Source organism: Nanorana parkeri, unplaced genomic scaffold, assembly GCF_000935625.1.
Source record: "Nanorana parkeri isolate BGI_ZX_2015 unplaced genomic scaffold, ASM93562v1 scaffold145, whole genome shotgun sequence".
NCBI lineage: Eukaryota > Metazoa > Chordata > Amphibia > Anura > Dicroglossidae > Nanorana > Nanorana parkeri.
This window is the reverse complement of record NW_017306413.1, coordinates 1,297,672-1,322,073: the sequence shown is the minus strand read 5'-3', so window position 1 is coordinate 1,322,073 and position 24,402 is coordinate 1,297,672. Positions and strand designations below refer to the sequence as shown.

At 43.5% G+C, this 24,402-nt stretch overlaps 1 protein-coding gene across 1 annotated transcript in view; it reads left to right on the top strand.

Annotated features, from left to right (window-relative positions):
• Window positions 1-24,402, top strand: part of LARP4B (La ribonucleoprotein domain family member 4B) — a 74,505-nt gene that overhangs the window by 11,905 nt on the left and 38,198 nt on the right. Inside the window, exon 3 of the mRNA XM_018554187.1 lies at window positions 22,881-22,990. The gene's annotated coding sequence lies outside the window, so the exon portion shown is untranslated. The remainder of the gene's footprint in view (window positions 1-22,880; window positions 22,991-24,402) is intronic.

The window sequence follows — 24,402 nt, the reverse complement described above, 5'->3', positions numbered from 1 at the left end:
AGATGCAGCACAAAATGCCCCAAACATAACCAAACCTTCTCCATGTTTCACAGTTGGTATGGTGTTCTTTTCTTTGGAAGCTTACTTGTTTTGTCTGTAAACATAGAGCTTATGTGACTTGCCAAAACCTGCAGTTTGGGCTCATCTGTTCAAAGGGCATCCTCACAGAAACATTATGGCTTTTCAACGTGCATTTTAGCAAATTCTAGTCTGGCTTTATTTATGTTTTTTTTTTTTTTTATAATTTTGCCTTCAGATGTCTTCAGGCCAGTTTATATGAGGTTTGCTTTTATCTGACCCTGCGACTGTCCTCAGCTGATGCTGCAATGACTCATTATACGTGATGCACTTTGTCTCTAAACATTATGAATGAAGGGCACCGTGGTGACTCTCTGCATCAAACTGGGGAGACTGGTTGTCACTCAACAGGGATGGAGGGGAAATATTTTAAGGGGACACTTGTTCAGTGACTATTGTCCAAGAGGGGATTTCCCTTATGTTGCAAAGACACCCACTTCCTGTGAAGTCTACAGGACAGGAAGTGAAGGGAAATCTCCTAATAGGACACAAATGGCTTTTTTTGCAAGTCATCCAAGTCATTATTAGTGGATAACATTGCACTCTGGGCAAGAACAGTTGTGTCCAGCGCTGGATAATGTTGGGTGATTACTCAAAAATAAACAAATGGGTTATACAATTATGGGTATGCCGCTGGGGAAGTCAGAAATGGAGACCACAAACTGAAAGGTAGTTTGCAGTGCCAGGCTGCTGTAAACAAAGCTAGCAGGGTCTTGTCCTGTATTAAAAAGGGGATGTATTGCAGGGACAAGTCTATAATTTTGCCACTTTATAGATCATTGGTTCGACCTCATCTGGAGTACGCGGTCCAGTTCTGGTCACCAGTACTAAGAAAAGATGTCCTTGAGTTGGAAAAAGTCCAGCGGAGGGCAACCAAACTAATTAGGGGTATGGAGGACCAGAGCTACGAGACGAGGCTACTAAATTTAAACATGTTCACATTAGAGGGGAGGAGATTAAGGGGGGATATGATTTCCATGTACAAGATGTTCAATGGTGGCAGCAACATTAGCGATAAACTGTTTAAAATTAACTCCATTACAAAAACTAGAGGCCACCACCTAAAATTGGTGGAAAAAAAATTCCAGCACAAGGGGCGAAGGGGGTTCTTCACAGTAAGATCAGTTAGGGTCCGGAACTCACTGCCAGACGGTGATTTCAGCAAATAATGTGGAATTGTTCAAGAAACTTTTGGACGATTTCTTAAGGGACCGTAATATACAGGGGTGCGGGTACTCCTAGAATGAGATCCTAATAGGTTGGGCTTGATGGACTAATGTCTTTATTCAACCTCAAATACTATGTAACTCCATGCTGTCTACAAAGAGTAAGGATATTCTGCTCACCTCATTCTGATTTGTTCACCACATAGGTCTATTTTACTTTGACATAAATATGCTAGACAATCAAAAATGACCCCTGGACCTTGCTAAAACATTTTTTTTAAAAAAAAACAAGTAATTTCTTCCTCTCAGGAGCAGTGTTAGCTGTGTCAGCTCCTTCAGAGCTGCACTGCGTCTGCTGCATCCTCTATTTTGTTGCTGCAAGCAAGTAACATCTCCACATCCTCTGTCCTGTATTCCATCCTTTTACATCCTGGCTTTATAACCGGGATCTTCTAACCTGAATTTGAAAGCAAGCCGTTAAAGTACATCTACGGCTGATACTGTTTTCTTTTTAGGGATAGGTTACAACCTCTGTCAGGTCTTTGTTACTGCCTATGTGACTACTGGAAAGGGTGACCCTCCCTATTTGTCGTCATGATCATTGTCAATGGGAGAGAAAGTGACAGGAAATCCCAATTGTTCCTGTTTCCTCTTCAGAGTGCAAAATTTCTCTGGTGACTTTGCAAGGTCCCCTGCACACGGCTCCATATATCAGTGCTCCCTGGTAAACTAACTTTCACATACACCCTTACAGACTTCTGTAGTTGCAGCCGCTGGGAAGTAATTCATCCTCTAAAATCTTCAGCAGCTTCTTAGTTTTAGCTTCCCTCCCCCCAATGTTAAGGAAAACACTTTAAATGATATCTCTTAATCCGATCTTTCCTGTCCTTTTCAGCCTTCTCTCCAGCGCTGCTGCGGGTCTCTGATCCAGCGCTGACTCCTCTGTCCTTGCTGGCACTGCCTGTCCCATGGTGTCTGCATGCGGCTGCAGGTGTCCATAGACTTACCTTGTGTCTCTCCTCTCCCCGCCAAAAATCTGCATGCGCCCGCCCCAAGATCCTTTGCAGCTGCCCGAGCAGTTTTGGATTTTTGTACGGGAGCGCGCGGTGATGACATCCTTAAGTTTAAAGCGTTTTTTTTGGTTTGTTTTTTTACTTTTTGCATAATCTACTGCTTGCTAGCAGACGGAAAAAAAACTGAGGGTTTAGAAACCCTTTAGGCCTGGTTCACACCTGGGCGCTTTACAGCGCGCAGGAACGCGCTGCAAAACGCCCTATGCCCAAAGAAGTACAGGAGCTTCGTTGGGGCGTTTTGCCGCGCATTTCTATTGGTATTCCGATTGTGGATCGGGGTTAACAAAGCGGTAACCCGGAGCCACACTCGGGAATACAGCGTACAAGTCTTACCTTGTCAGCGATCCCCGCTGTGTCCTCCGGCGGCTGCCGACTTCCGGGTTCCTTCCCTTGGAACAAAACATCATACCGCCAGTGAAATGCGTGTTTCACTGAACGGAAAAAAACGCGCTTAAAAAAACGAACTGATTGTGTATTCCACTAACCACCCCCTTCCCTACCCCGCCTTTGGCATCACTAGCAATACCCCGTGATTACATTCTCCCCACGGACCTCAGGGAGGGCCATCAGGTCCCGAAGGGCTAGGCCCAACTAAACTCCCGAACCCCCAGGACTCCCTCTAACGGCGAGACGTTGGAGGTGGCACTTACTCCTGAGAGATAGTCTGGTCCTCCCCCACCTAACCCACCTTTAGGTCCACGTGGACACACTCACAATCTGGGAGGTGATCCCGACCTACTCCTTCACACTGGGGTCTCCGTGAGAGGGTACCCCCCCATTCATATAGGTTCTATGGACAATGGTAGGGATCACTTGGTTAACCTGCACCTTAAATGCTCAGTGTTTGCCGATGTCATGTTGTTTATGTGCTTTTTTCTTTTTCTTGTCGTGCCCGGACCTGCGAGTCCACCTGGGCACATCTTTCCGGTTATGTTTAACGAAATTCTAAAAAACTTGAAATAAAGAATTTATAAAAAAATAACATTTTTGCCTGGAGTTCTCCTTCAAAGGGCCACAACCTGGGTAAATGTGCATGTATTGGAGAGATGTACTGCATTTCTGTTTTAATTTTTGCTTTTTACATAAGCTTGTGCTTGACACAATGTTAGTGGCCACATGTATGTCAGTGTTTGCATTGTTTGTAACTGTTTGGATTCATTATAACATTTCAAAAACTGGATTAGAAAACATAAAACTGGAAACTGCTGAGTTTTTGACAAATGGAGTAGTTTTTATACTTCCCATTAAAATGGTTTCCATTTGCTGAAGGTTAAATAGGAAGAAAATGTAATAATTAGACAACTTCTTTTGTTGTAACGTAATCTTTTTATCTGGTCAGACTTTTTATACAGATGTCACATCAATGGCATTTCTCAAAACTTTTCTACCAGCCAATAAAAACAAGACTCTCAGCGTTCCAGTTTAGTGGAAAGTTCCCTCCCTGTGAAGTAGATACTTTGCAGTGGATTTAGTTCAAGCTGAACTCTGGATTATTTTTAAAACCTACCCTTGCATTGGGGCCCCCGTTTCCCTACAGGGGTTAACTGCTTAAGTCTAGGGATAGAATAGGCTGCAATAATGACATTATATGTTGCTCCAGAAGGCCACCGTGTAGGACTAGTGCCCCTTAATCGCTCCAGCTGTTGGTCGCACTCTGACATCATTATGTACATTGCAAGGCCAGTAGTCCTCCTTCACGTGCGAGGGCCTCCCTACAACTCTGTATGTCAAAGGAAAGAGCCGCTGAGTCTGCTGGAGCTAAGAATAAGGTGTTCCAGCCTATCCCTCTACCCCAGACTTAAAGGAGAACTATGAGGTGAGTGAAAATCACTCGACTCATAGTTCAAGTTGACGTGTGACAATGAAACGGTCACACGTCGTCTCTAGATTGGGAAGTGAGCGAACGCATAACATCGCCCGCTCACTTCTTGATCATCTCCCTGCAGAGCGCCGTGACGGTCAGTTACCGCTCCCCGCATGGATTCCCCTGCTGACTGGAGGAACGGACGGGGGACTGGGGTGGGTACAGCTGGCTATGCCTCTAAATAGGCAGTCAGCTGTCACTCACACAGCTGGGTGGATCTCGACAGTAGTGTCGGGATCCGTCCCGCCTGCGGCGGTTTCAGTATACTGCGAGCTGTAGCTCCCGATTATATACTGAGTTTTGGGTCACGGGAGGACATAAACTAGCATCCTCCCATGACCCAAAGCTCAGTATATCCTCCTCAAATCATCTCAGAATTGGTGCTGACACTGTCCTTCGTTCTGGAGGGTGACTACTTTTGTTCCCCAAAGAAAAAAGAAAGCGCCTCAACCTAGCACAATAAGTGATGTAATATCAGGGAGAAAATGTAACAAGTAACTCAGTTGCAATTCAGTGACTAGTTACATTTTCTCCCTGATTGTGTTTTGGGGCATTTAATTAAATTTGTCACTAAATTTTGGGGTTTAATAAGGAGTTGCGCTAATATTGCGCAACATAAAAATTTTCAACTACCACCATTTTATTCTATAGGGTCTTGGCATTCAGAAAATATATAATGTTGGGGGGTTTTGTCATTTTCAGGCCTAAAATGTGGAATATAACATGGGTGCAAAAAATGAAAAAAGGGCTTCAGTCATGAAAGGGTTAAATAACTGTTTTCTTTGTTTTAAGCAGGACACATCTACCTGTCTTTAAGAAAGCAGCACACCACAGAAGATGTCTAGCATCCATTATTAACTGTCGCCATTCTCGTGTGTGTGTGTGTGTGTGTGTGTTTTCATTTACTTTTGTTCCCCATGGTCCCTGTGTGTGTTGTAAAGTAGCCACTGCTCCAAGATCACTCCTGTGATGGACAGCAATCTCACATGTAGTTTATTATTTTTTTTGTAGTCCATCATGGGAGCGTGCTTGGTGACTTGCCACCCCCCAGCCTAGCTGGTTGTATTTTGCATTGCTGTATAATGTATTTCTGGGATTTGGAGTCGGTGGCAGAACTACCAGGGGTGCAGCATTTGCACCTGGGACAGGGCCCTGGCACTTCCCTGCTGTTCTAAAATCATTAGTCGGTATTGTTTTAGAAAAACTGTCTCGTGACCCTAAACAAAGGTATCAGTAATTAGTATCGGTACTTGGGGAAAAATGGTCTCGGTGCATCCCTATTTATAACCCATTCATGCGCAGTGTACTCTCCGCAGCTGAGCTCAGCCGCTGTTGCTACATGGGAAGGGAGCACGCAGTGCACATCCACGGGTTATTAACAAGGGTGTGCGCTCAACATATTGTACTTTCTGGCTTACAGTGGTGAGGTAAGGTAAACTTTGGGGGTGCACAGTGTCTTTTATCCTACTGAGGCCCCTTGACTGCATAGTGTATTTTATTAAAAAAAGTCTGCTCTGGAGTGACAGTGGGCTAGTTACAAGGGCATGTCCTGTGTGAACACTGAGCTGTGTTGCAAAAGACATTTTATTTGGGCTGTAAGTGAAAATCTTTGGCCACAGACTGAAATGAAAAGGCAATTTTCTTTTTTGAAATGTCTTTTTGTAGCGGTTATATATCTTCCATATTCTTTGACTGCACACTGCCTCCTTTTATCCAAAATCATTCTGATAAAGAATTATCCAAAAGTATCCTTATGTAGTGGCCTTCAGTGTCCTCCTTCATTCGTGCCATATTTCAGTCTTGCCATACATTGGTCTCCTATTATAGGATGCTATATGGTATGCGAGGGGGCATAATCCATGTGATACGCAGCTTTCTGTTGGCTAGAGATTTAACGCAAAACTGACCCTATGACGAGATAAATAAACAAAACCAGCTTTTGCTACCGTAATTACCTTCAATCCAGAAATTTCCTCCACAGTATTGTTTTTTCTTTTTTCTGCCATTACATGGCCTCAGTCTGATGACAAGCATCATTCATGCCACTTGCTGTGAACCCAGGTCATCCGGGACCCAGATACGTGACTGGACAGTGAAATGAGAAGCTGCACAGTGATGAGCTCATATTTCTTGCTCTGCTCTCTTCTCCTACCAGCATGCTGCTTGTCGGCGCATGAACTGTTTGGCTCATTGTACTGCTTATAACGCACTCTTCAGCTCCATTGTATTGCTTGTGAAGGCGTATTTCAAAACATACAGGAAATTATGTGTTAAAGATTGCAGAGCTGCGTGCATTTTTTTTTCTTAAATCTTTTTTGATGAAATAAAACAGAAAAAAAGTATCAAAGTGCAAAAGTGTCATACAATCACCGTGATCGGGCTGTGTGCGGGGCCTCGGGCTGTGTGCGGGGCCTCGGGCTGTGTGCGGGGCCTCGGGCTGTGTACAATACTATGTTGTATTGGGGCATATATACATTGTGGAATACTGCACAAGTTGTTTTGTGGAATAAATTATGTTTTGGAAATGAAATTGTTTTTTGGTCGCGACTTGGTTACACAGGTTGAGAACCACTGCTCTACTGGATACATTTTAGCAGAATTGCTGCTCTCGCCACTATTTACCTGCTGTTTGCACAGTTTTGGTCCCTGAGCTCTTCTGTTCTTTATTTGGAGTAGTCTGACCTATAAAAGTCTGTAAATTCCTGACTATCAGAATGTGGGGATTGGGATTTTGCAGGGAGGGCTTATGCTTCATTGTATCCAACAAGGGATGCTATAATGTTGAAGTGACTCTAAACTAAACTTTTTTGTTTGTTGCATAGATCTACCACTAGCAAGCAGTAGATAAAAGCCACAACCGTAAGAAAAAAATACATAAAAAAAAAATGGCCAAATATGAAATGGTTATCTGTGTTTGTGTTCGCTCCCGGCTGCAGAACACAGATCCAAACAGGAGTGCAGGAGAATGTGTGCGCGGGCACATGCGCAGTCCATATCACCAGCGAGGAGAAGCGCAGTGGTAGTCAATGCACACAGCTATGAGCGTGCACGCCGGACAGACTCTGTGGGACAGGAAGAGACAGCTGTCTGCGCTAGATCAGAGACCGTCACCAGCACTTGGAGGGACTGCTGGGAACGAGTGGAGGGAAGAAGATGATCCCATGAAGAGGCATCACGTAAGCGAAGTATTAAAGGCAAAAATAAAATGGGGGGAAAAAAATATTAGTTTAAAATGACATGTCAAAGATTTTTTTTCCTCCCCCCAATGTTAATGAAAGCACTTGCCTTAATGAAGTCTCTTAATCCGATCTTCTTTCCGGCCTTCTCTCCAGCGCTGCTGCGGGTCTCCGATCCAGCGCTGACTCCTCTGTCCTTGCTGGCACTCCCTGTCCCACGGTGTATGCATGCGGGTGCACACGTCCATAGACTTACCTTGTCTCTCCTTGTCTCCCGGCCGAAAATGTGAACTGCGCTTTAGGGCTGCAACAACTAATTGAGCTAATCGCTTCTAATCGATGATTGAAAAAGTTGTCAACTTTTTCAATCATCGATTAATCGGCCTCTGATTAGTTGGCCCTGTTCACGGCTCCACACAAGCTGTGCGCCGCACCTCCCGCATCCACGCGCCGCACCTCCTCCCTGCCTCACACTCACCGCCCGCCCACATCCACGATCGGCACAGGGACGCGAGGAGAACAAGGAGGAGCAGGTGTGGGGGAAATGACAGCCGCCGATAGACCCGATCTCAGAAGCAAGTTGCATGAAGACTGCTCAGGTAAGCCTGCACTTCCCTCCCCCCCACATGGCGCTCTATAATGTATTGCTGGGATTTGTATTTCTCTATAGCTGATGGTACAATGTGCTGTATAATGTACCATCAGCTATAGAGGACTACAAATCCCAGCAATACATTATACACTGTATGTATAATGTATTGCTGGGATTTGTAGTCCTCTATAGCTGGTGGTATTCTGCATTGCACTGTATAGAGGACTACAAATCCAAGCAATAATACATTATACAGCGCAATGCGGAATACCACCAGCTATAGAGTACAACAAATCCCAGCAATAGTACATTATACAATGCAATGCAGAATACCGCCAGCTATAGAGGACTACAAAACCCAGCAATAGTACATTATACAGCGCAATGCAGAATACCGCCAGCTATAATGTACTATTGCTGGGATTTGTTGTATTCCTCTATAGCTGGTGGTATTCTGCATTGCGACGCTGTATAATGTGCTATTGCTGGGTTTTGTATTCCTCTATAGCCGGTGTAATTCTGCATTCATTGCTATATAATTTTACACTTTCATTTCACTATATTGCACACCACACTTTTCTTTTTCACTTCCACCGCTCCAAGCTTGCTCCTGTGATGGACTACAATCTCAATACAAACTAGTAGTCCATCACCAATCTCAATACAAACTAGTAGTCCATCACCGGAGCCATTTTTTAAAATGTATTTTATTTTTTTAACCGATTAATCGAACTTAATAATCGGCTAATCGATTTTGAAAATAATCGTTAGCTGCAGCTCTACTGGGCATGCAGTAAAAATGCTTTTAAGCACCTAACTATTAAACATCTTATTTGTGTATCACTCGGCTGTACACCCTCAAAATCACCTCTGAATTCATGCGGACACTGTCCTTCCTTCTGGAGGGTGGCTACTTTTGTACCCCATGGTCCTTGTGTGTGTTGTAAGGTAGCCACCGCGATGGACTACAATGTCAATACAACTGAGTAAACTAAACATGAGATTGTAGTCCATCACGGGAGTTTGAAGTGGTGGCTACTTTACAACACACACAACCAGTAGCCAACAAAAGTAGCCCCCCTCCAGAAGGAAGGACAGTGTCGGCACCAAATTCAGAGATGATTTGAGGATCTACAGCCGAGTGATACACAAATAAGATATATTTTTGTTAATAGTTTAAGGTACTTGAATGCATTTTTAAGGTTCATCCCCTGAGTTTAGTGTCACTTTAAGTCTAACTTATGTTCCTTATTTTCCCAAATGCTGCAGTGAGATGTTTCCCAGAGATAAAACGGGAAGGAGAGTGTATGTATACTTAGTAATTGTTGGTTTGTATACATTGCTAGTGTGAAGATTTACATAAACATGCACAGTCTCTAACCTGGAATGACAGTCTTTGCATAAAACAAGAAGCGAGGTCACATCTTAAAAACAGGTAATCTGGATTTCCAGCTTTAGATTAGTGCAGTTCAATTATCTTATTAGGTGTAATATCTACATGTAGAATGACCACTGGATTAAAGGACATGGCTTAGCTTGACCTCTTGATCTTTGCTGTACTGTAAGGGTGCCCATACACCAGTCAGGCCTGGCTGCCTAAAGGCCCACTATGTGATTTTAGATTTTGCTGCACCTAAAAACATGAGCAAAATGTAAAGCATATTTAAAATAGAAATATGAGGAGTGGTTTTCACTCACCTCATAGTTCTAGCCGACCTGTGACAATGAAACTGTCACAGGTCGGCTCAGTAGATCGGGAGGTGATCGAACACATACGGGCGTTCGCTCACTTCTTGATCCTGTCACCGCTCTCTCTCTGCCGTGACAGGGGAGGGGCTGGATTCCCCCCTCCCCGCTCCGATCCTCCAGTGCTGACTGGCGGGACGGACGGGGGAGGGGCGGGTACAGCTGGCTCTGCCTCTAGATAGGCAGAGCCAGCTGTCACTCACGCGACTGGGCGGATCCATACATAATTGTCGGGATCCGCTTCGGCGCCTCAGTATACCGCGAGCTGTAACTTGCGGTATACTGAGCTTAGGGTGACGGGAGGATGCTAGTCTGTGTTCTCCCGTTACCCTAAGGAGAACTATGGGGAAAAGCCCTGACCCCATAGTTCTCCTTTTTAAACCTAAAAAATAGTGCAGCTTACCAGTCCAGATGTTTTCACTTTTTTCAGGCTAACAACATTTTCAGTAGAGCTGCAGCTAACTATTATTTTCAAAATCGATTAGTTAGCCGATTATTAGGTTCGATTAATCGGATAAACTATAAAATAAAGTTTAAAAAATGGCTCCAGTGATGGACTACTAGTTTGTATTGAGGTTGTAGTCCATCACAGGAGCAAGCTTGGACCGGTGGAAGTAAAAAAGAAAAAAAAATAGTGTGGTGTGCAATATAGTGAAATGGAAAGTGTAAAATTATACAGCAATGCATGCAGAATGGCAACGGCTATAGAGGACTACAAATCCCAGCAATAGTACATTATACAGCACAATGCAGAATATCACCAGCTATAGAGGAATCCAACAAATCCCAGCAATAGTACATAATAACCGGCGGCATTCTGCATTGCGCTGTATAATGTACTATTGCTGGGTTTTGTAGTCCTCTATAGCTGGTGGTATTTAGCATTGTACCACTGTATAATGTACTATTGCTGGGATTTGTAGTCCTCTATAGCTGGTGGTATTTAGCATTGTACCACTGTATAATGTACTATTGCTGGGATTTGTTGTACTCTTCTACAGCTGGTGGTATTCTGCATTGCGCTGTATAATGTATTATTGCTGGGACTTGTAGTCCTCTATACAGCGTAATGCAGAATATCACCAGCTATAGAGGAGTACAACAAATCCCAGCAATACATTATAGAGCACCATGTGTGGGAAAGTGCAGTCTTCCAGCAACGTACTTCTGAGATCGGACCTGTCTATCAGCAGCTGTCATCCCCCCACACCTGCTCCTCCTTACTACATCTCCCTGCGTCCCTGTGCAGATCGTGAATGTGGATGGGCAGGAAATGTGGGCCGGGGAGGAGGTGCGGCGTGTGGATGCGAGCGGGTCTGGCAGCGGCGAGCGTGAGGTGGGGAGGAGGTGCGGCGCACAGCGTGTGGAGCTGTGAACAGGGCCAACTGATCGGAAGCCGATTAATCGATTATTGAAAAAGTTGACAACTTTTTCAATCGATTATAATCGATTATGTCGATTAGTTGTTGCAGCCCTAATTTTCAGCAAGTACAGAGTATACCTGAGGATCTTGCCAGAAATGCAGTGTACTTGTCACTCACTTTGAGATTAAAATTTCGTTTTTTGTTCTTTCACACTAATTCTTTCAAATTAATTGATTTAGAGTGGATTACACAGGGAATGCTATCAGTTTGAGAATACATTCACTACCTGTTTTGAGGTCTCACAGCAGTTTGTTTTATAGATTTACACATTATACATGTCTGCGTTCATTTAGGTGTCGCATTAGCGCAGCCCTTATTATTTTAAAGGAAGAAGATGGCCTGGTCTCATGAATCATGTTTTCTTTTACATCACGTGGATGGTCTGTCTGTCTTATCTGGTATAGAGGTGGCACCAGGATGCACTATGGGAAGAAGGCAAGCCGGCAGAAGCTTTGAGCAATGTTCTGCTGGGAATCCTTGAGTACTGCCATTCATGTGGATGTTAATTTGACACCACCTTACTAAACATTGTTGACCAAGTACACCCCTTCATGGAAATGTTGTTCCTTGATGGCAGTGGCCTCTTTCAGCAAGATATTGCACCCTGCCACACAGCAAAAATGTTTAAAAATGGTTTGAGGAACACAACAACGAGTTTGAGGTCTTGATCTCAATCCAATTGAGCATCTGGGATGTGCTGGAAAAACCAGTCTGATCCATGAATTCCCCACCTCACAACTTAAAGGATCTGCTACTGATAGCTTGGTGCCAGCTACCACAGCATACCTTCAGAGGTCTAGTGAAGTCCATGCCTCGACTGGTCAGGGCTGTTTTTGTGGCAAAAGGGGGACCTACACAATATTAGGCAAGTGCTCATAATTAGGGATGCACCGATTCCGCTATTTATATTTCGCTACTCACCGATGCAGAGTACTTGTACTTCTGGTAGCATGGAGCTGGCTTCCTGGGTAATCGGAAAGCCGGGCACCATGTCATTACCTGCTGTCCGGCTTCTTGATTTGCCTGGGAAGCTGGCTACATGCTCTTTGGCCAGCTTCCATGCTGATTGGCAGGGAAGCCGGCATCCCAGCCAATTTAACATGGAGCTGGCTTCCCAGCCAATCAGGGAGGTGAGTCATTACCCACTGCCAGTCTTCCTGATTGGCTGGCAAGCCGGCTTCCCGGTCAACAGCATGGAGCCAACTTCCTCACCAATCAGGAAGCCAGGCCGCGGGTCATGACTCGCGGCCCGCTTTCATGATTGGCTGGGAAGCCGGTTCCATGTTCCCTCGCGGCACTGCCGGCCTGAGGTAATCTCCCCCAGACCGGAAGTTCCGGTATCGGGATAAGACTCGGAGCATTTGGGCAAATACGAGTGAAATGAAACCTCAAAATTTGTCAGGCTGAAACCAAAAATGACTTTCCACAATCAAGAATGGACAGGATGTGTTTTAGATCACTTCCTATTCATTCATTATTGGGGGACACAATATCTGTATACTATGTCCTCAGTTATTTATAAACATCGGTGTAATAAGAACTGCTGTTTGAGCAGTACATGGAAGGATCAGCAAATATTTCACACATTTGCTGATCTTCTCTCCATCATGAACCTTTCCGCCCCTCCCGCAGCTCTCCTCCCCCCTGACACTGCCAGTCCTTACAACTTCTCTCCTCCCTGCTGGTTGGCGGCAGCTGGATTGGCGCTTTGTCTTCTTCGATCCCTGCTGCCTCTGCCAACACAGGCGGGGAGAGCAGGGGACACAGTCCGAATCTTGCAGCCAGCGGAGAGGAGAGAAGCTGGAGGATGCACCTTATGTTTTTGCAGGGTTTGTTGTACTATTGGCATTTTACCCATGGTACCAATTTTGGCTGAAATGTTATGGTGCATCCCTAATATCTTTTTTTGGTGTTTTTTTTTTTTATGCATACACACACACTCTCTATCGTCTTCTGTAATTTCTTTTAATGGATTGTATTGCAGTACAAAAGATTGCTGTCCATTGCAGAGTAAAGCATTAATAAATGATGAGGCAGTGATCTCTGACTATAGCAAATGGTATACTGGACTCTGTAAATGACGACTACACCTGATGTGACATAAAAGATATGTTCTGTACTTATTCAGTCTCTTTAGTACAGTGTCAAGCTAAGTGTAATATGTGGTGTGATTTCTATATTGTAAAATCGTATAAGGAAATCGCATCTGTTTTTCTCATAATTGCATATGTATGTGACCAAGGCTCAAATGTTAATTTACAGACTGCAATCTACTTTGTCAGATTGTTGGACGATCAGGGCCCCACATCCCCCATGTATTCATATAGTCAAATGTAGACGTATTTCTCTTAAATTGGATTTTTAAGGTGCCAGCATACCACTGAACGCTCGTAATTTATTATATCCGATTTATGGAAGAAATGCATATAACCTAAGACAGGAAATCATTTGGGTGCAACAAAAACCCAGACACAAAGCTTCACATTTTACAGAGAGCACTCCATTATGTTTTTAAAATGTATATACAAAATATCGGCAATATAAACGGACATCATCTTCCCACACTCCAAAGACATGCTGGTAGGTTAGTTGGCTCCTCTCTAAGTTGGTCCTCGTATGTATGTATGATGGGGACCTTGGATTGTAAGCTCCTTGAGTGCAGGGACTGATGTGAATGTGCAACTATGTAAAGTGCTGCGTAAATTGTCAGCACTATATAAATACTTGTAATAAATTAATAGTATGGATTCATTGGTTTTAACAATAAAACCAAAATGAATCGACTGCAACGGATTACACGTTGAGCTTCATCTACAGTATCATATAAATGAGTACTGCTACATCATTTACAGGTTTATATATTTAAAATATGTAAAAACATCATAACGTAGCTTACTTCCAAAGTCAAAGATGTCTAAAAAAAAATGATTACTGCATTGATTTTTCTATTTGGACTTGCGGATCCTCCCTTTCACTAGAGGTCTGTTGTCCAAATGCTTAGATAAAGCTGCATCTGATCTAGTAAAGGCCGGTATTTATCTACATCACTTCCTGTTCATTCATGATTGTGTATATAGTAAACATAATATCTCCAAGTATGAATGAACAGGAACACTCAGTATGAAGGTTTCCTGTTCATTTATAACGTGCTGCAGAAAGAGATTATGTACTCTGTGTTCTGCATCTCTCTTACTATTTTAAAAGGGAAATATCCGTGATCTTATATAAAATAAAATATTCCTAAAAAGGTTGGGAAAGATACACACACACACACACACACACACACACACACACACACACACACACACACACACACACACACACACATGTGTGTGTATATGTATGTCTATATATATATATATTTTATTTTTTTACACTTATTGTTATTTCATAGGGGGATACAATCCCCCTATATATTAGCAAAGGCACACTGACAGGTCCTCTTTATGGAGACATTAGGGGTCTCTAGGACCCCTAATATCACCTGTGGACCCCAAAAGAAGCTGATGAAGCAGAGATCTGCTTCATCAGCTTCTTCTCTCTGGCTATAGCAGCCAGATGACTGACAGGTGAATGCTGAAGTGATGTAATACACATCACTTCTGCATTCACAGCAGGTAGGAAGATGCTGATCTCCCTCCCATCTACCACCTGACGCCGTCCCGGTCCGCAGATGGGGTAGCGGATCCTGGGATTGGAGGTGGGGTGGCGGCACGCGAGGGGTGCACAAAATCGCGCCATACAACCTATTGGCGGCTATAAAGCCGCTGATCAGTTGTATGTGAAACAGCCGTTAGCGGCTGTAAAAACAAGCGGGTCTATCCTGCCCGTGCGAGCAGGAAAAAAATGCAGTCTGGAGACAACAACCCGCTGATGCGAGTCTGCCGTCCGTCCGTTTTTTCTGAACCGGGCGGACGGCAGGAGGTTAAACAGACCCCTGATATTTCCCTTTTAAAATAGAAATAGAGATTGAGGACACAGAATCTCTTTTTCTGCAGCCGCTGTTATCAATGAACAGGAATCCTCTATACTGAGTGTTCCTGTTCATTCATAACATGAGAACATTGTGTTTGCTATAACCACAACTATGAATGAACAGGAGGTTATGTAGATCACTTCCCATTCATTCATAATTGAGGATATAGTATAACCATACACCGCTCTTCCGCACTGTGATGGGAGGCTTAGCGGTGTGGGAGGAGAGATGCCGGCCGCTCACATCGCTCGGCAGGCTTTCACACTTTCTCTCCTCCCCGCTGGGACACAGAGCAGCGCCCAGCAGGGAGGAAAGAAAGCAGGGATGCACCTATGTATCGGCAGGAAAATGGAATATATCGGTCGCCGAAGCATATCGGCACATACATACATACATACATACATACATACATCTCATTTGCACAACATTACATGCTAATGCGGCAGCAAAGCAATTTCTTTATTAATGAGTTTCAGTTGGTAAAGAGCTGAGAACAATAGATTGCCTTTGACATTTTTATCTCGACAGTCATATGACATTATCGGTGACTGTAGTGTTTAACTTCTACTTTGAATGTTGAGCAAATCTCCATATTGGTTCTTATGCAAATATTTAAAGTATGGAATAGCCAGAATGTAACGTGTGAAAGTCTAGTATACAATGAAACGCTTTTGGTCTATTTTCAGCGTGTACACATTTAGGTTCTTTGAAATTTTACTTGAATGTTTTTAAGGGTGCGTCCACTCACATGAAGCCTAAATATTCTGAGTACGTATAGTCATAGGACAGTTCTGTGTTAGTAATAGAAAACAGTGAAATTCCCAGCACACTTTCCAGCTAGCCTGCAACCAAACAAAATACACTGTCTAATAATTTGTGTCAAAAACAGGTTTTGTGTGTGAGGTAAGTTGAGTTAATTCAGTGGCACCATTAATATACCAGACAGGATCTCCTGTTAAAAGCAAATCAGTTGGTTTAAATTTTACTTTTCGACTAGAAATATGAGGGAAATTATTGTTGACTTGGTTTGTAAGGTGAACTAAGCAGGGTTATGTCCTGGTTTCAAAGTTACTGACCTGGACCAAGCAAGTGTATATTATGTCAGAATACCGGATTATAAACACTTGCTCCTTCCCAGTGTTTCAGAAGGTATCGGAATGACAGCCTTGGAGCTTGTACCTTCAAAACCATGTTGGCAATAGCGGTTAGAGCTGCAGCTAACGATTATTTTAATAATCGATTAGTTAGCCGATTATTACGTTCGATTAATCGGATAAAAAGAAAAGGCTACAGTGATGGACTACTAGTTTCTATTGAGATTGTAGTCCATCACGGGAGCAAGCTTGGCGTGGTGGAAGTAAAAAAGTGTGGTTTGCAATATAGTACATTATACAGCGGGGCAATGCAGAATACCAGCAGCTATAGAGGAATGTAGCAATAGTACATTATACTATAATGTACTATTGCTGGGATTTTTAGTCCTCTGTAGCTGCTGGTATTCTGCATTGCGCTGTATATAATGTATTATTGCTGGGATTTGTAGTCCTCTATAGCTGGTGGCATTCTGCAGTGTGCTGTATAGTGTGCCGCTTTTTTTTTTTAAAACAGGAAACATTAAAACAGGTCCCCCTTACCTGTTTCTGAACCCTTGTAAGTCGCGGCGGCAGTGTGCTCTGCGGCCGTGTGTCCGGCGGCCGTGTGCGCGGTGGGCATGGCGTCCGCAGCGTGCATAGCGTAACTCGTGTATGGAGCTGCGAACAGGCGGGCGTGAGTGGGAAATTTTTATTTTAGCCGACGAATCGACGATGGAAAACGCTGACAATGTTTACCATAGTCGATTTTTATAGATTTAATCTAATAATTGCTGCAACTCTACAGAATACCAATGTATAATACAGTGGCACACTGCTGAACACCAGCAGCTATAGAGGAACAACAAATCCCAGCAATAATACATTATACCGGGTGTTTAATGTATTATTGTTGGGATTTGGTGTTCCTCTATAGCTACTAATGTTCTGCAGTGTGCCGCTTTAAAAAAAAAAACACAGGAAACATTTAAAAAGCTCCCGGCCAATCTCGACTTACCTTGAATGACGGTGTTGTCGGCGGGCAGCGGCGTTGTTCGTTGTCGGGAAGCTCACCGGGAGGAGAGGGCCAGACGCATGTCCTCAGCGTGGCGTAAGCGCGAGCTGGTATACCAGCGTAGGCGCGAGCTGGTATACCAGCGTAGGCGCGAGCGGCTCAACCGTCGTGGGTGTGGCGTGAGCGGCGTGCAGCGGTGAGCGGGTATACCAGCGTAGGCGCGAGCTGCTTAACCGACATGGGCGTGGGGTAAGTGGCGGGCATGAGCGGCGAGCGGGAAATTTTAATTTTAGCCAACGAATCGACAATGGAAAACGTTGACAACGTTTTCCATCGTCGGTTTTGATCGACTTAATCGAAATAATTGTTGCAGCTCTAATAGCAGTCCTCATATTTCTATCTGGAAAAGTTTATCATTACGGCTCATTACTGTTAGAAGTGGACTTTTCATTAAAAATCCCATCAGTGTGCAGCTCTGCAGGCTGCTATGAAATCTTCTTACAAATATATGTTTTCTTAACTAATGAATGTATGTTACTTACCATTTCTTTGTTCCTACTTCCTGTTCCATTTTGGTATTACTGTTCTAATGTGCCCAAGTGATGCATCCTGGGAAGGTTACATCAGCAGGGCATTGCTGGGAAATCTCGTCTAATCTCACGAGATCTCAGGAAGGAATAGGAAATCTATTATTCTGCCCTTAGTAAACATGGCCGCTGTCAGAAGACTGGGAGAAATAAGCAATGCAAAGAATACAGAGCCGGCAATTATCTAGAAGTATGCGTTTGTAGTTATTTTGAAGGTATGGTTAAGGCCCCATTCACACCAGGGCGACAGTATTTCAGTGCTGTTTTCGCACGGCTTTAAGTGCGTTTTCGCGCTTATCACAGATGGTTTCTGTTTATGTATCAGCGCTTTTTTGAAGCTCCTTCTCAGTTGTCCAATGAGAAGAAGGCTTAGTTGCTGAGATGCAAATAAAAATTTCCATTGGTCAATGGAGCAAAACGAGCTGATCATGACAAAAGAAGCGCGGACTATTTCAAGCAACATTCGTGTTTGTATGTGCAATTCCGTGTGTTTGCGTGAACGACCCTCATAAGAATGTTTGGGATTTTATTTGCACGTGTTTCCGTGCGGAATCCCTGCTCATCTCCCGGCCGAGAATCCGAACTGCGCATGCGCCCGCCCCAAGATCCTTTGCGGCCGCACGAACAATTGCGGACTCTCGCTGCGGGAGCGCGCAGCGATAATAAGGTCAGTCTAAACCGCTGTTTAAGCGTTTAAAAAAAAAAAAAAACTTTTTGCCTATATCTACTGCTTGCTAGCAGTAGATATAGGCAAAAAAAACGGAGGCTTTAGAACCCCTTTAAGAATTATTATTTATTGGCTATTTACACATTTCATTATGAATGTTTCAAGCTAAAGGAAGTTGTGTATTTGGCGCATCATTTTATGTAATGCCCAATGACATTCATTCTGCAAACGTTTTCATGAGATGTTTAAATCATTGTTACACATGTCTCTAATAACTGGATTGTGTAAAGGTTTCCATTAGTGTTGTATTAATAGGAGTTGTACACCAGTTACAGCATCTGCCAGAGAGCAGTGATACATATTGCATAATCTCCCACTGCTTTTCTTTTTATCTGAGTTAGATTGACCAACACTGATATATTGTGTTTTCAGTGTTGGTCCCGATACTATATTTTCAGCCATTTATTACTGTCTGTGCAGATTGTGGGTTTGGTCCCCCCCCCTCCCCCCCCATACTTCTTGTCTGGTGGAACCGTTGTCACCATGGCAGTAAGGGTAAGATTTATTTAGGGCCCAGTTACACTTACACGGTTGGTGAGTTGCTGTAACAAGTGTATTACATGCTTTGGTGCATTGCGGTGCCATTGTAAATGGCACTCCAGAACACTAGCCCAAAGGACCTCGCACCCGTGTGCTTTTGGTCTGGGGAACAAAAAACTACATGTCCGCTTTGTGTGGGTTTTTTTTTTCTGGTGCATGGCAGCCCGTTTGTTTGAATATGCTTACTTATCGCAACGCATGTTACTCAACACAGCAGAACAGTAAAGTGTAAATGGGTCCCATCTGGGCCCTGGATAGTGGCAAAAATCCTATTCTAGCCAAAACAAAAAAAAAGTTTTGACAAGACTATTAAAAAAACTTTTTGCCTATATCTACTGCTTGCTAGCAGTAGATATAGGCAAAAAAAACGGAGGCTTTAGAACCCCTTTAAGAATTATTATTTATTGGCTATTTACACATTTCATTATGAATGTTTCAAGCTAAAGGAAGTTGTGTATTTGGCGCATCATTTTATGTAATGCCCAATGACATTCATTCTGCAAACGTTTTCATGAGATGTTTAAATCATTGTTACACATGTCTCTAATAACTGGATTGTGTAAAGGTTTCCATTAGTGTTGTATTAATAGGAGTTGTACACCAGTTACAGCATCTGCCAGAGAGCAGTGATACATATTGCATAATCTCCCACTGCTTTTCTTTTTATCTGAGTTAGATTGACCAACACTGATATATTGTGTTTTCAGTGTTGGTCCCGATACTATATTTTCAGCCATTTATTACTGTCTGTGCAGATTGTGGGTTTGGTCCCCCCCCCTCCCCCCCCATACTTCTTGTCTGGTGGAACCGTTGTCACCATGGCAGTAAGGGTAAGATTTATTTAGGGCCCAGTTACACTTACACGGTTGGTGAGTTGCTGTAACAAGTGTATTACATGCTTTGGTGCATTGCGGTGCCATTGTAAATGGCACTCCAGAACACTAGCCCAAAGGACCTCGCACCCGTGTGCTTTTGGTCTGGGGAACAAAAAACTACATGTCCGCTTTGTGTGGGTTTTTTTTTTCTGGTGCATGGCAGCCCGTTTGTTTGAATATGCTTACTTATCGCAACGCATGTTACTCAACACAGCAGAACAGTAAAGTGTAAATGGGTCCCATCTGGGCCCTGGATAGTGGCAAAAATCCTATTCTAGCCAAAACAAAAAAAAAGTTTTGACAAGACTATCTTTACAGCCTTTTTAAATAATCATGCCAATACTGATACTTGTATCTCGTGACAAATGGGGGGAATTTAGCAAAACCGGAGCAGACAGAATCTGAAGCAGTCACAACTTCTCATCAGTTTGTTCACTTAAGCTTGAAAATGAAAGATTAAAGCTAATTGAGAGGAGTTTATCACAACTGGAGCAACCAATGTCCTCTGCACACTGTGGCTGCACCCATTTTGGTAACTGAATTTGTGCTGCTGAGTGATTACAAGGAAGTCAAGTCACTAAATATGCATTGTGGTTTAGGTGTTATGACACTTTTCTGATTTTTGTGCAGTCCTGGCCAAAAATTTTGAGTGACACAAATATTTTCACAAAATCTGCTGCTTCAGTGTTTTAAGATGTTGTCAGATGTTACTCTGGTATACTGAAGTATAATTACAAGCATTTCATAAGTGTCAAAGGCTTTTATTGATAATTACATTAATTTTATGCAAAGAGTCAGTATTTGCAGTGTTAACCCTTTTTATTCAAGACCTCTGCAATTCCCCCCGACTTCTGGGCCACATCCTGACTGATGGCAGCCCACTTTTGTATAATCAATGCTTGGAGTTTGTCAGAATTTTGTGGGTTTTTTTGTTCACCCGCCTCTTGAGGATTGACCAAGTTCTCAATGGGATTAAGGTCTGGGGAGTTTCCTGGCCATGGACCTGAAATTTCGATGTTTTGTTCCCCAAGCCACTTGGGGAACAAAATCACTTTTGCCTTATGGCGAGGTGCTCCATTATGCTGGAAAAGGTGGGGGGACAGCAGGGGATTGCAGAGTCACATCGGTCTCTCCTCCCTGCTGGTTCTGGCTGCAGTAGTCTGTGTCCCTGCTGCCTCTGCCCACACAGGCGGGGAGAGAAGCAGGGATTGAAAAGGACACAGACCGCTGCAGCCAGCCCCAGCGGGGAGCAGAGCAGCGGTTGTAACTAATCTAAAAGCAACTAATCGATGATGAGTATCATTGCCAACGATTCCCATCGAATTTCAGCGATTAGTTGTTGCAGCCCTACATTGTCACCAAACCGTTCTTGAATGGTTGGGAGAAGTTGCTCTTGGGGGATGTTTTTGTACCATTCTTTATTCATGGCTGTGTTCTTTGGCAAAATTGTGAGTAAGCCCACTCCCTTGGTTGAGAAGGAACCCCACACATGAATGGTCTCAGGTTGCTTTACTGTTGGAATAACACAGGACTGATGGTAGCGCTCACCTTTTCTTCTCCGGATACTGTATTTTCTAGATGCCCCATACAATCGAAAAGGGGATTCATCAGAGAAAATGACTTTACTCCAGTCCTTCGCAGTCCAATCCGTGTACCTTTTGCAGAATTTCAGTCTGTTCCTGATGTTTTTCCTGGAGATAAGTAGCTTCTTTGCTGCCCTTGACACCAGGCCATCCTCCAAAAGTCTTCACCTCACTATGCGTGCAGATGCACTCACTCCTACCTGCTGCCATTCCCGAGCAAGCTCTGCACTGTTGGTGCCCCGATCCGACAACTGAAACAACTTTAGGAGACGCTCCTGGCGCTTGCTGGACTTACTTGGGCCCCCTTAAGCCTCCTTCACATCAATTAAACCTCTCTCCTTGAAATTCTTGATGATCCGATAAATGGTTGATTTAGATGCAATCCTTGTAGCAGCAAAATCCATGCCTGTGAATTCCTTTTTGTGCCAAGCAATGATGACTGCACGTGTTTCCTCGCAGGTAACCATGATTAACAGAGGAAGAACAATGATTTAAGCACCACCCTCCTTTTTTAAAGCAGGGGTTCTCAACCTGTGTAACTTTAGGAACCACATTTGTTCTCGATTGCCGACCCAAATTGCACTGCAATGGGACTATGTCCTATGTGGACCCTGTAGAGGTGTTAGGAGGCAGAATGTGATGTCACTCCGGTCCCGGCACGTCTACGAGGGAACATGTAAGCATTGCACGTATGGATGGAGCTCACTCGCAGCCATATCGACACTCGGCGCCGGGCAGCATATTTTGAATGTCTGCTTAATGGACGGTGCTGCACTAGGGGGAGGCTAAGGAGCCTCACACCTAGAAAAGTGGAAGGCATGCGGTGACCCATTGAACATGGGGTTGCAACCCACTTTTGGGGCACAACCCCCCCCAGTTGAGAACCAAGGTTTTAAAGCTTCCAGTCTGTTCTAACTAAATCTGCATGACACAGTGGTCTCCAGCCTTGTCCTCGTCAACACTAACACCTGTGTTGACGAGAGACTCACTGACATGTCAGCAGGTCCATTTGTGGCCGGGCTGAAATGCAGTGGGAATGTTTTTTGGGGGGTTAAGTTCATTTTCATGGCAAAGAGGGACTTTGCAATTTAATTGCGATTGATCTTCACAACATTCTGGAGTATATGGTAATTGCCATCATACAAACTGAAGCAGCAGACTTTGACTCAAATATCAATTTTCACATTCTCAAAACTTTTGGCCAGGACTGTACTTGGCAGCTTTTTTTTTTTCTAAGTTTCAAGAATCCCCTGCCACCTTGGAATTTTGTCACATCACAGTAAAGCTTTCTACTATAAATGCATGTTGCCAACCACCCTCCACCCACATCATGTGATAGACATCATATTTTGTCATGCATGTTATATTAATAGGTTTTTGTTTTGCAGGTTGCTGGATGTTTGATGTGTGACGCATGTACTCTTCTGGGCTCCATATCACTTTAGTACATCTATTGGAACTGTTCTAGCAGCTGTGAAACCAGATCCAGCTGAGCAAGGTATGAGGGAGCTGCATATGACCAACTTATTCCTCACTGTGGTATTTCAATCATTCTTTAAAGATTTCTAGTGGAATGAGGAGGTTTACAGCTTTAATCTTTAGGTGGTTGTGTTTTTTTAATATCTTGAGCAGTTTGTGTTTTTTAATATCTTGGTGCAGGTGCTCAAGGTAACGAAACTCGGTCGCTGAAAATCGCTGATCTTTCACAAATGTATTAGCATTTTAAAGCTTGTTTTCTTTTTTAGAAATCTGCAGGTTTCGTTAAAGTGAAATTAAAGTAATATATTTGAAAAGTACTCTTCAGACCTACAATTTTACCATGTGTGCGAACAATAAAGAAAATCTAAAGGCTCCAACATTGAAAGGTTGCACTTTGCCAGAGCTCCTGTATACAAGAGCTACTCTTATACAAGCCGACACCCATCTGTGGAAGCCCTAAAAGTGTCTGGTGATTCCCCTGCAGTAGAGCAGTGTTGTCACCCAAGGACAGGACTACAGAACACCTCTCCTCTTCTCCATATCATTGCCCACAACACCACCTGTGGAATACTGTAACTGATAAGAATACAGCACAGGCATAAAGCATTGGAAGTCATCAGCGCACATGTTTTTTTTTCCCCTAACCCAGGCAAGGGTCAGGTTTGCTTTAACAATTTTAAAGGGAGATGATGCCAGCAATTAATGTTCTAACCCTCACTCACGTTTTCCAGTTTTGTTAGGGTCAGATAAAAAAAAGGGCAACAGATTCCTCCATGTACGCTAAACTGTGTGAATGGAGGAATCTCCCACTGGGCCAAGCTTCAGGTATTTTGAGAGCCAGCAGGGCCAATTGGCAAGATCCTGAACAACGCTTGCCTCCAATCAGATTGTTCAGGTATTTTAACAAAGCTTAATTTCTGCTCCTTGTTTAGGATACAGCTCACTAGCTGACAAATTGTGAAATTACATTGCTACCCATCAGCCCTTTCTTGCGTTTAAACTGGTCACTGCCTCATGATGTGCAGTAGTTTTTTATTTGTATTCCTATGGAGGCTTCTGTAGAGATGGTTACCAGACCCTAGTGGTGTCCACAAGAAAGCCAGCCAGCTCAAATCCTGTATTGGAAAGCAGCGTAGTCTGTGTTTTTCCTCATGAATTAAAGCGTACAGGTATAGATTTGGTAGTTGAACCTTCTAGATGTATTTTGCAAGAGGTTCTGTTGTGGTGGACCTGATTGTGATGAATCAGAGGTAATCGGATGTAAATGGACATGTTCCCTTGCATCAGAATGCCCATAGACTTAAAACTTCTTCCATTATTCTGCTGCCTGCAGATTGTTGTGGTACCTCCATATTGCTTTCCTCACACCAGTTGGGGCTTGAGACAGAGCAGATTGTCATTAGCAGGGCACTGTGTGAAAGTGATCCCCCC